Raw genomic sequence first — 12546 nt, 5'->3', positions numbered from 1 at the left:
TGTGTCTCTTTCAAGTCTGGTTTCCTTGGTGTGTATGCCCAGCAATGGGATTGCTGGGTCATATGGCAGTTCTGTTTCCAGTTTTTTAAGGAATCTCCACACTGTTCTCCATAGTGGCTGTACTAGTTTGCATTCCCACCAACAGTGTAAGAGGGTTCCCTTTTCTCCACACCCTCTCCAGCATTTATTGTTCGTAGACTTTTGGCTAGCAGCCATTCTGACCGGCGTGAGATGGTACCTCATTGTGGTTTTGATTTGCATTTCTCTGATAATGAGTGATGTTGAGCATCTTTTCATGGGTTTGTTAGCCATCTGTATGTCTTCTTTAGAGAAATGTCTGTTTAGTTCCTTGGCCCACTTTTTGATTGGGTCGTTTATTTTTCTGGTATTGAGCTGCAGGAGCTGCTTATATATTTTTGAGATGAATCCTTTGTCCGTTGCTTCGTTTGCTATCATTTCCTCCCATTCTGAAGGCTGTCTTTTCACCTTGCTTAAGTTTCCTTCGTTGTGCAAAAGCTTTTAGGTGTAATTGTGGTCAAAATTTATCAGTGCTTTCTTGAACAATTAGTACATTTTATAATTATTTTAAAAAGATTCCTACTCTAAAATCATGAAGATATTCTTCCATTTTACCTTCTTAAAGCTTTGCAGCTTTGCCTTTTACCTTAAGGACTTGAATACACTTGGAATTGACTTCTATTTAACCTGTTGTTGTTGTTCAGTCACTAAGTAGTGTCTGACTCTTGTGACCCCATGAATTGCAGCAGGCCAGGATTCCCTGTCCTTCACTGTCTCCTGGAGCTTGCTCAAACTCATGTCCATTGAGTCAGTGATGCCATCAAACCATCTCATCCTCTGTCGTCCCCTTCTCCTCTTGCCTTTAGTCTTTCCCAGCGTCAGGATCTTTTCCAATGAGTGAGCGCGTCACATCAGGTGGACAAAGTATTGGAGCTTCAACTTTAGCATCAGTCCTTCCAGTGAATATTCAGGGTTGATTTGCTTTAGGATTGACTGGTTTGCTCTCCTTACTATCCAAGGGACTCTCAAGAATCTTCTCCAGCACCACAGTTTGAAAGCATCAATTCCTCAATGCTCAGCCACCTTTATGGTCCAACTCTCACCTCTGTACATGACTACTGAAAAAAAAATACAGCTTTGACTAGATGGTCCTTTGTAGGAAAAATGATGACTCTGCTGTTTAACACACTGTCCAGGTTTGTCATAGCTTTTCTTCCAAGGAGCAGGTGTCTTTTAATTTCATGGCTGCAGTCACCGTCTGCAGTGATTTTGGAGCCCAAGAAAAGAAAAACTGCCACTATTTCCATTTTTTCCCCATCTGTTTGCCCTAAAGCGACAAGCACAAATGCCATGACCTTAGGTTTTTGAAAGTTGAGTTTTAAGCCAAGTTTTTCACTTGTGTCTTTCACCTTTATTAGAGGTTCTTTAGTTCCTCTTCGCTTTCTGCCATTAGGGTGGTGTCATCTGTGTATCTGAGGTTGTTGATCTTTCTCCTGGCAATCTTGATTCCAGCTTGTGCCTCCTCCAGCCCAGCCTTTCACATGATGTTCTCTGCATAAATACACAAGGTGACAATATACAGCCTTGATGTACTCCTTTCCCCATTTTGAATCACTCCATTGTTCCATGTAACGTTCTGTTGCTTCTTGACCTGCCCACAGGTCTCTCAGGAGACAGGTGAGGTGGTTTGATACTCTCATCTCTTGAAGCATTTTCTGCAGCTTGTTGTGGTCCCCACAGTCAAGTCAAAGGCTTTCATGTAGTCAATGAAGCAGAAGTAGATGTTTTTCTGGAATTCCCTTGCTTTCTCTATGATTTAATTTATGTTGGCTATTTGACCTCTGGTTCCTCTGCCTTTTCTAAGCCCAGCTTGTACATCTGGAAGCTCTCAGCTCACATACTGCTGAAGCCTAGCTTGAAGGATTTTGAGCATAATCTTACTAGCATGTGAAATGAGCACAATTGTCTGTTACTTTGAATATTCTTTGGCATTGCTCTAACCAGTCTTTTTCAGTCTTGTGGCCACGGCTGAGTTTTCAAATTTGCTGGTGTATTGAGTGCAGCACTTGAATGAACAGCATCATCTTTTAGGATTTGAAATAGCTCAGTTAGAATTCCATAACCTCCACTAGCTTCATTTGCAGTAATGCTTCCTGAGGCCCACTTGACTTCATATTCCAAGATGTCTGGCTCTAGGTGACCACACCATTGTGGTTATCTAAGTCGTTAAGATCTTTTTGGTGTAGTTCTTCTGGGTATTCTTGTATACCTTTTCTTAATCTTTTCTTAAAAATTTGTTAAGTATCTGACTCTGTGCAGGACACAATACACAGTGCCTCACATAGTTCTTACATCTCTGTGGGGTAGATGTAAACATTCCAGCTTTATTGGTATAAAACCAAAGCAGTGAGAATTTAAGTAACAAGTCTCAAGTCCCATAGCAAATAAATTTTAGCTGATATATGTTTGATTTCCAAGCTCTAGCTCTTTCCACTATAATGTGTGATCTCTGTGTTTTAAGTGTTTCATTTTTCTTGAAAGGAGCCCTATATCCAGATGGAACATCTGGAAGGAACAAGGATGATGACATGGTTCCTCCTGGCAAAAACTATACCTACATCTGGCCAGTGAGAGAAGAATATGCTCCTGCCCCAGCAGATGCAAACTGCCTGACTTGGGTGTACCACTCACATATTGATGCCCCTAAGGACATCCGCTCTGGGCTAATTGGCCCCCTGCTGGTGTGCAAAGAAGGTAAGAGGTGTCTTCTCCCCCTCTGTGCCTAGAAACCTCTTCCCAGGTGAGCTGAAATTGTATATAGTCTTCAGGTCTTGTCTTGCCCACCTCCCTTGCGTCACACAGAGTGTGTCTTCTTCCAAACTTTCTGTAAGATTAAAGAAATTCTCCTAACGTAGAAGATCCATAGCAGGGACAATACCTCAGACTTCTGCCTAAAAACATCATAGCATTCTGAAACCTATATGCAAAACTACACACTGACACCACACATAGGAAAGTGTAAAATGTACTCAAATAACCAGGGATTCTTTGCTTTATTATTTCACCCACGTAATCATTTTGCTCCTTTGTACTCTATTAATTGATTTTATGTATCTATGTTTTATCAGTAAAGTATATTTCCTTTCAGGATAGCCAGGTTTCCATATCTGTGCTGATTAGGATTTCTGTTTCATGACTTTTCTATGGTCTGTCATTTCCATCAAAGCCCTTCACTGCTTTTATGTTGTGGGTTACTCTTGTACATATAGGCCTTAAAAAATCTTCAGATTTATCTGATACTATTGACAGAAAGAAAGGCTCATCTTGGTTTAGTCCACGTTGAACTTTTTCCTACTCTTTTAATGTGCCTGACAGGTATCCTGCACAGCTCTTCAGGAACAAGGACTGATGTAGACTGGGAGTTTGTTATAATGTTCACTCTTGTGGATGAGAATCAAAGCTGGTACCTTGATGAAAATATCAGACGATTCTGCACTGATCCTGATTCAGTTGACAAAGAAGATGCTGTTTTCCAGAGAAGTAACAAAATGCACCGTGTCTGTCTCCTGTGTTATCAAGTACATACCAACTGCCTTTTGTGTATCTGGCACTACAAGGGATACAAAACACACAGAAATAGCAGACCAAGCTTTCCAAGATTTATAACCTAGTGATGAGAATAATAAGAAAGTGATGAAACATAATACCAGTCAGAGACTAAAGCAAAGAAAGAGAGCAAAGAAGAAAGGAGCAGAGAGGAGTCACAAGAATGGAGAGCAATGAACAAAAGGGTAATAAGCACATACTTATCAACAGCTAAATGTAAATAGACTACATTCTCAAATCAAAAGATTCAGAGGGATTAAATAGATTAAACAGGAACAACAACCAAGCCAAGACCTATCTATTACATTACCTACAAGAGACACACCTTAATTGTAAGGACACACATAGACAGACACTGAGTGGATGGAAAAAATTATTCCATGCAAATAGAAACCAAAAGAAAGCTGGAGTAGCTACACTTATATCAGACTTGAAATTGACTTTAAAACAAAGGCTATAATAAGATACCAAGAATGATGTACATAATTATAAAGGGGTAAATTCAACAAGAATATGTAACATTTAAAATATTTGTGCACCCAACATAGGAGAACTTAAATATATAAAGCAATTATTAACAGACATAAAGGGCAAAACAGACAGCAATACATAATAGTAAAGTACTTTAATACCCTACTTATATCAATGTAGGTGCCCAGAAAGAAAATCAATTAGGGAATACTGGCGTTAAACAACATGCTAGATCAAATGGACTTAACAGATAGTTATAGAACATTCCATCCAAAAACAATAGGATACTCATCCTTCTCAAGAGCACATGGAACATTTTTCAAGACAGATCATATGTTAGGCCTCAAATAAGTCTTAATACACTTAAGAGGACTGAAATCATATCAAGCATCTTTTCTGACCACGAAACTAGAAATTAATTATATAAAGAAAACTGGGAAATTTACAAACACGTGGAATTAAACAGCATGTTACTGAACAATCAATAGGTTGAATAAGAACTCTGAAGAGAAATTTTTAAAAAAGCTTGAAACAAATGAAAATGGACATGCAATATATAAAAATTTATAGAATACAGCAAAAAGAATTCTAAGGGGGAAGTTCATATTGATAAATGCCTACCTCAGAAAACAAGAAAACTTTCAAGTAAGCAAGCTAACTTTACACCTCAAGAACTAGAAAAAGAACAAATTGAGCCCTAAAGGAAATAAAGAAGATTAGAGTAGAAAGGGCAAAACAAAATGAAATAGACACTAAAATCTTGAATTAGACTCACTAAGAAAAAAGAGAAAGAACTCAAATAAATAAAATCAGAAACGAAAGAGGAGAAACACAAAGGATCATAAGAGATTACTATGAACAAATAAATGCCAACATGTTGGATAACCTATAAGAAGTGCATAAGTTCCTAGAAACATACAGCCTACCAAGACTGAATCATGATGGAATAGACTCTGAACAGACTGATTAACAGCAAGTAGGAATCGGTAATCAAAAACCTTCCAACTAACAAAAGTCCAGGAACAGATGGCTGCTTTGGTGAATTCCATCAAACATTCAAAGAAGAATTAATACCAATTCTTCTCAAAATCTTCCAAAAACCAGAAGACGGAGAAACTCTTCCAAACATGTTTTATGAAGCCAGCATTGTGTTGATACCCAAACCAGACAAGGATGCCACACAAAAAAAGAAAACATACAGGCTAATGTTCCTGATGAACATAGATGTAACAAAAAAAGAAAACATACATGCTAATGTTCCTGATGAACATAGATGTAAAAATCCTTGACAAAATATCAGCAAGCCAGATTCAGCAATACATTAAACGTTTCATAACCATGATTAAGTGGGATTTATTCCAAGTATGAAAGGATGGTTCAGCTTCCACAAATCTATTCAAGTTGTATGCCACAATAATAAAATGAAGCATAAAAATATATGATTATTACAATAGACATAGAAAAAGCATCTGACAAAATTCAACATCCACTTAGGATAAAAACCCTTAACAGAGTATAAATGGAACCCACCTCAACATAATAAAGACCATATATGACTAGTCCACAGCTAAAGTTATACTCAGTGGCAAAAGCTGAAGACTAATCCTCTAAGATCAGGAACAAGAGAAGGATGCACACTGTTGCCACTTTTATTCAACATGGTATTGGAAGTCCTAGCCAGAGCAATTAGGCAAGGAAAAGAAATAAAAATCATCCAAATCTGAAACAAAGAAGTAACTTTCTATTTGTAAACGACATATTACATATAGAAAAGTGAAAGACTCCAGTAAGTTTGAGGGATATAAAATCAATACACAAAAATTTGTTGCATTTCTTTACATTAATAATGAATTATCTGAAAGAGAAGTTAAGAAAACAATCTCATTTACAATTTCATCAAAAGGAATAAAATATCTAGGAATAAATTTAACCAAAGAGGTGAAAACCCCATAGATTGAAAACTATGATATTAATAAAAAAAATTTAAGGCACAAATAAATGGAAAGATCTTTTGTGTCCATGGATTAGATGAATTAATATTGTTAAAATATTCACGGCAATCTATAGACACAGTGCAATCCCTATTTCAGTCTCAATGGTATATCATTTTTACAGAAATAGAAAAAACAATCTAAAAATTTGTATGGAACCACAAAAGACCCTGAATAGCCAAAGCACTCTTGAAAAAGAACAAAGCTAGAGGCATCGTGCTGCTTGATTTTATTACAAAGCTATGGACTTCCCTGGTGGCTCAGGTTAAAGCGTCTGCCTCCAATGCGGGAGACCTGGGTTCGATCCCTGGGTCGGGAAGATCCCCTGGAGAAGGAAATGGCAAACCACTCCAGTATTCTTGCCTGGAGAATCCCATGGACGGAGGAGCCTGGTAGGCTACAGTCCACGGGGTCGCAAAGAGTCGGACACGACTGAGCGACTTCCCTTTCCCTTTCCCTTTATACTAATTCAAACAGGATGATATTGGCATAAAAACAGACCCAGAGATCAATGAACCAGAATAGAGAGTATTACTACTATCTTTGTGATTGAGAGAAGCTGGGCGGTTAGGATGGGATAAACGAAGTGGAAATGCTTTGAGAAAATTACAGCTTCCAAATAGGCTCAGAACGTGGTGAATATTCAGTATGAAGGATGAAGAGGTTCTCCATGGACTCAGTGTATCAGCTGATGAGATAGGCTGGAGGCAGTGCATCTGCCCTGAGATGCTCTTGAGTAGATAACCCCACCATTCTGCTGCTGTGCCGGTGGAGGGGACTTTCCAGATAGGTTTAATTTGCCATATGTCTATAATATATTAGTTTGTGTTCAAGTTCAGAGCAAGAGGAAATTAGTACCCTCCCTTTTTTTTTTTTTTAAAGCATACCCCAATCTTGATCTCTTTCCTAGAGGTAACTACTGTTTACTGTGTATCCTTTTACATTGCTCAATGTTCCTATGGAAAAATATGATATTATTTAGCATTTTATCAGAGTTAAATTTATAACAAAATATTATGTCATGTACAGATGTGAGAGTTGGACCATAAAAAAGACTGAGCACTGAAGAATTGATGCTTTCAAAGAGTGGTGCTGGAGAAGACATCTGAGAGTCCCTTGGACAGCAAAGAGATCAAACCAGTCAATCCTAAGAGAAATCAACGTTGAATATTCACTGGAAGGACTGATGCACAATGGATTCCGCAGAGGTTCTAGTTCTGGGAAGGGTAAGTTTCTGCAAAGGGAGCGCCTTTGGGCAGCTGCCTGCGGGGACGGGGACACGCCCAGAGCTCTCGCCTTGCCGAGGGGCAGCCTGAGTCAGGGCAGCTTGGCATTGCGGGGAGATACACCTGCTGGGCCGGCGCCGGAGGCCGGCGGCAGGGCAGGGGCGCGGCGGGCTCGCGGGAGCGGCCGGGTGCCCGGCCCGGGAGGGGAACGGCCGGCGGGGCGGAGGGCATCCCGGGCGGGGAAGTGGCCCCCAAGCCAAGCGCCCTGCGAGCCAGCACGCGCGAGCTGCGGGTCCTGGCTGCACTCACCGACCCTCAGCGCCCGGGCGACGGCGGCCGGCGCTGCCCTCTGGCAGGGTCTCCGGCCTCAGCTCCCGGCTCCGCTCTTGTCTCGCGGCGGCGATCGCTGCTGACAGCTGCTGGGCCGCCGCGGCGGGGAGGGGGCGCCTGCGACCGGCGTCGGGCTGAGGACCTGGCGGCTCCGGGTCCTGCAGGGGGCGCGCCGGCCGGCTCGCGCATGCGCAGCGGGCCGCCCCTGCGGGTGTCGAACCCGCCCCGGGGAAGCCCCGGCCCAGCCCAGCTGTGTTTGCGCCTGCGCAGTGCTCCGCCCGTCCGCGACACGTTCAGCCGGCAGGGGGTGCGCGACTCGGGAGCGTTGGGTGCGGGCTCCACCGGTGAGGAGAATCGCGTGGTCCACATGCATTTCCAGGCAGCTGAAGTAGTCGTTGCCCAACTTCTGGCTTTCCGGGCCATCCGCCATTTCTCCTCCAGCACGGTCTTTCATTGAGTTCTGCGCCTCTTTTCCCGACTGTAGAAGGGTGCTTTGCCACTATAGGCCTGGTGCGTACACGGCTAGGCAGACGAGGACCTGGGGAAGATGAAGGGCGTGGAAATTTGTATAAAACGGCCGTGGGGTGGGCAGGACGGCCCAGACTTATCGAGTGTGGCGTCAGTGCCAGAGCGCAGTTCAGGGGGTAGCGAGGCCTCGAGGGTCACCTGAGGCAGGAGGGTCGAGAGTTAGAGCCAGGGTCACCTTGGGAGGGTCACAGGTCAGGTCGGAGTCTCCTGAAGCCGAGAGAGTCGTGAGGCCAGGTTAGGGGTCACCTTGGATGGGAGGGTCCCGAGGCCTGGCCTGGGTCACTGAGGGCAGAGGGGCTCGAGGAGGGGACGGGGCGGGGCCAACAGTCGCCGGGGGCTGGCCACTCAGCTCCTGACTGCCCGGGTCGTGAGCGGGGCCAGCGGCGCTTCAATTCCGAGGACCCTCTCGCGGCCCAACGTCCACCAGACGCTGGCTGCCGTTGGCCGGGCCTCGGGTGGCTCCTGGCGGAGGTCGCTGGGGCCAGACGCCGCCTCCTGACCTGCCGGGCTCCTGCCCGCTCCGAGTACGCCCCTGGGATGAGGACACATCCCAATCGACTGAACCGTAAAGTAATGACCCGTGGCGGGAGCTTACTTCTGCCCCCAGACTCCTTGTGGATTAGCAGTGGAGCATCGCAGAACCGCATATTTACATAGGAACTTATTTCACTCTCTGAAGTGGTGTTATTTACTTGTTTGCTATTCTTCTGTCTCTCTCACCAGAAGGTGGACTACATGAGGGACGTTGTTTAGTTCATGGCGACATCCCAGGGTCCTGGCACAGAGGAGGCATTTGATAAATATTTATTGAATGAAAAAGCCACAAAGACCTGGCTTCAGATCTTGCCTGGATCCTGTAACTAGTCAGGCCTGGCACTTCAACTTCGTGAACCTCAATTTCCTATTCCTGAAATTAAAATGATAATACCAAACTCAAAGGTATTTAGTATTTCAGAATGAAATGGGAAAAAACCCATAAGTGCTGGTTGCAATGCCCTGGCACCTACAAGCAGAATATAACTAGAGATTTAATCTAGACTGGTCTCTATAATGAGGATTCAGAAAAAAAATTGAAGACAATTACTGAATAAAGTGGATTATTACAAACATCTTAAAATGTCACAATTTTTAAGATGTCACAAACATCTTAAAAATTGTCTCTCCCATCATTCTTTGTATACTGCGCCCCTTCCCTCACAACGAAAGTATTGGGAAAAACTCTGTGAACCTGGATGACTGGTCCTTCTCTTCACCCTGCTTCTCTTCCTTAATCTTTTTTTATTTCAAGAACCAATCCTTCCCATTTCTAACTTAAGTTGGTTACACCATGAGTTTTTTTGAACTCTTTCTAAACATGATCACAGTTCTGCATAACGGAGTCCGGAAACAGAACTGGCTGACTCAGAATTTCCCTTTTATGGGTGGGGCTACTAGAAGAAGAATGAGCTTGCAGATCAAGGCAGACAACTGCAAAGCGTTCTGTATCTTTGTTCTTAATCATGTTAGGGTGCCTGCTATTGTAATTATTATCAACTTTCATAATCATGAACTGGGAGGGTGTGAAGGTCACTGGCAAAGGCATATTGTCACATGTAAAGATTCCAGGCTCTGGACTTCCAGTTTGCAAGCAGCTGCCAACAGTGCCTCACTTCAACTATCACTGAGGGCTTCCCAGGTGGCGCTAGTGGTCAAGAATCCATCTGCTAATGCAGGAGACCCAGGAGACTGGGACTCAATTCCTGGGTTGGGAAGATCCCCCAGAGGAGGGAACACTGGCAACCCACTCCAGTATTCTTGCCTGGAAAATTCCAGGTACAGTGGAGCCTGGAGGGCTACAGTCCATGGGGTCACAGAGTTGGACACAACTGAACATACATGTGCGTGTACACACACACACACACACACACACCCCCAATCACTGAAAAATCCACCAACCTTCAGCAAGGCAAACCTGAATGCTCCATCTAGTCTTCTTCCATTGGGAGATCCATATAATGGTCATAATTTTTTTCAAAGTACACAATAGAGCTGAGACCAGAACCCAGGTGTTCAGGTTCTTGAGCTCTTTAATACACTCTGGTACGTTAATTAGTCACGTTCTTATACCATGGATATATGCCTAAAAATTATATGATACACTTCTCTGGGTCCACATGGCTCAGACATTTCTCAAGATCTATGGAAAATCTTAAAGTGGATAGTGACACTCATAATCAAATCTGTGGCTTTACAAGAGGCAGTAAGCCTAGTCATCATAATAGTTGGCTGACATATGGTGGGGCTTCCCAGGTGGCTTAGTGGAAAATGATTTGCCTGCCAGGGTAGGAGACACAGAGATGCGAATTTGATCCTTGAGTCGGGAAGATCCCCTGGAGGAAGAAATGGCAACCCACTCTAGTATTCTCGCCTGCAAAATCCCGTGGACAGAGGAGCCTGGCAGGCTATAGTTGATAGAATTGCAAAGAGTCAGACAGGACTGACTGACTGAGCATGCACACAGGACATATGTAGTAATATATGTATATATACTATATACATTTTTAAAATGAAACCAGTATTGTAGCTCTATTTCTTTCGAGGGGCACAAATAGTATCTATATATCTACATATGCTTACACATGTATCTTTTTATACAGTAGTTACTGGTATTCAATGCAGAATTTTAGAACAGGGCTTCTCCAGTTGTTTCCAAAGGACTATGTTATAATTGGGGGATGGCTTCTAGACCAAGGGCTGTACACATACTCCTTCGTTCAGTGGTTAAGAGGCATTAATTTGTAGTGGTTAAAACCGGTTATAGGCTCTGGCCACACAGTATTGAACTGAATCCCAGATCTTAATGTCTTAACTCTTCTCTGCCTTGATTTCCATGTGTAAAATGAGGATGATATAGCACCCACTTCATAGGATTGTTATGAGTATTCAATGTATCTAAACATATAAAATACTTTAAAAAGTGCTTGACAGCTCAGTTTCCAATTTTGGGGAGAGTATGAGTAAAGCCTTTTATAATTATTTGTGACAGGTTCATGTGTAAAAAGAAAATTTTTACATTTGAAAATAAAAATTTTCATTTTGGGGGGTCAAAACTTAAGAACGGGATTATTGGATTGCATGGAAGTGTATGTTTAGCTTTATAAAAAACCGCCAAAGTATTTTCCCAAGTGGCTCTACCAATTTGCATTGACACTGGCTCTGTATAAGAGTTCAGTTGTTCTGTGACTTTGCCGGCACTTAAAATTTTTTAGCCATTTTAGTAGTTGTGTAGTAGTATTTTGCTGCTGCTGCTGCTGCTAAGTCGCTTCAGTCGTGTCCGACTCTGTGCGACCCCATAGACGGCAGCCCACCAGGCTCCCCTGTCCCTGGGATTCTCCAGGCAAGAACACTGGAGTGGGTTGCCATTGCCTTCTCCAATGCATGAAAGTGAAAAGTGAAAGGGAAGTCGCTCAGTCGTGTCTGGCTCTTCGTGACCCCGTGGACTGCAGCCTACCAGGCTCCTCCTTTATTATGGTTTAAATTTGCATTTCCCTCATGACTGATGTCTGGCTCTAGGTGAGTGATCACACCATCGTGATTATCTGGGTCATGAAGATCTTTTTTGTACAGTTCTTCTGTGTATTCTTGCCACCTCTTAATATCTTCTGCTTCTGTTAGGTCCATACCATTTCTGTCCTTTATCGAGCCTATCTTTGCATGAAATGTTCCTTTGGTATCTCTAATTTTCTTGAAGAGGTCTCTAGTCTTTCCCAATCTGTTGTTTTCCTCTATTTGTTTGCACTGATCGCTAAGGAAGGCTTTCTTATCTCTCCTTGCTATTCTTTGGAACTCTGCATTCAGATGAGAATATCTTTCCTGTTCTCCTTTGCTTTTCGCTTCTCTTCTCTTCCCAGCTATCTGTAAGGCCTCCTCAGACAGCCATTTTACTTTTTTGCATTTCTTTTCCATGGGGATTTTCTTGATCCCTGTCTCCTGTACAATGTCACGAACCTCTGTCCATAGTTCAACAGGCACTCTGTCTATCAGGTCTAGTCCCTTAAATCTATTTGTCACTTCCACTGTATACTCATAAGGGATTTCCTAGAGCCAGACATCCTGGAATGTGAAGTCAAGTGGGCCTTAGAAAGCATCACTACGAACAAAGCTAGTGGAAGTGATGGAATTCCAGTTGAGCTATTTCAAATCCTCAGGAGGTGATGCTGTGAAAGTGCTGCACTCGATATGCCAGCAAATTTGGAAAACTCAGCAGTGGCCACAGGACTGGAAAAGGTCAGTTTTCGTTCCAATCCCAAAGAAAGGCAATGCCAAAGAATGCTCAAACTACCGCACAATTGCACTCATCTCATACGCTAGTAAAATAATGCTCAAAATTCTCCAAG

General features: G+C 42.9%; 2 protein-coding genes across 4 annotated transcripts in view; one reads left to right on the top strand and one right to left on the bottom strand.

The window, feature by feature from the left end:
- Positions 1 to 8528, bottom strand: part of LOC145531813 (ferroxidase HEPHL1-like) — a 54980-nt gene extending 46452 nt beyond the window's left edge. Inside the window, exons 1-2 of one of the 3 annotated variants that reach the window (XM_081555349.1) lie at positions 8309 to 8528; positions 7622 to 8180 (exon numbers count right to left, since the gene is read on the bottom strand). The gene's annotated coding sequence lies outside the window, so the exon portion shown is untranslated. Of the gene's footprint in view, positions 1 to 7621; positions 8181 to 8308 lie in introns of those variants that run through there. The other 2 variants (XM_081555352.1, XM_081555351.1) reach the window with 2 other exon arrangements.
- Positions 7116 to 12546, top strand: part of LOC145530925 (ATP-binding cassette sub-family A member 17-like) — a 96047-nt gene continuing 90616 nt past the window's right edge. The window contains 1 exon segment of the mRNA XM_081552272.1: positions 7116 to 7312. The gene's annotated coding sequence lies outside the window, so the exon portion shown is untranslated.

Source organism: Giraffa tippelskirchi, chromosome 13, assembly GCF_054371585.1.
Source record: "Giraffa tippelskirchi isolate mGirTip1 chromosome 13, T2T-mGirTip1v1.2.pri, whole genome shotgun sequence".
In the NCBI taxonomy this organism is placed as follows: domain Eukaryota; kingdom Metazoa; phylum Chordata; class Mammalia; order Artiodactyla; family Giraffidae; genus Giraffa; species Giraffa tippelskirchi.
Note: the sequence above shows the minus strand (reverse complement) of the source record. Positions and strands in the feature narration are given on the sequence as shown.